Genomic DNA, 251 nt, shown 5'->3' with positions numbered 1-251 from the left:
AAGAAGTTAGAGTGGAAGAGAGCCAAAGCATAAGAGACTCTTAAAAACTGAGAACAAACTGAGGGTTGATGGGGAGTGGGAGGGAGGGGAAGGTGGGTGATGGGTATTGAGGAGGGCACCTTTTGGCATGAGCACTGGGTGTTGTATGGAAATCAGTTTGACAATAAACTTCATATATTGAAAAAAAAAAGGAATGTACCTCAACATAATAAAGGCCATATATGAAAAACCCACAGCTAATATCATCCCCA

The sequence above is a fragment of the Herpailurus yagouaroundi genome, unplaced genomic scaffold (assembly GCF_014898765.1).
Source record: "Herpailurus yagouaroundi ecotype Mexico unplaced genomic scaffold, PumYag 166, whole genome shotgun sequence".
Classification (NCBI taxonomy): domain Eukaryota; kingdom Metazoa; phylum Chordata; class Mammalia; order Carnivora; family Felidae; genus Herpailurus; species Herpailurus yagouaroundi.
The sequence above is the reverse complement of the archived record's forward strand: the minus strand, read 5'-3'. Positions refer to the sequence as shown.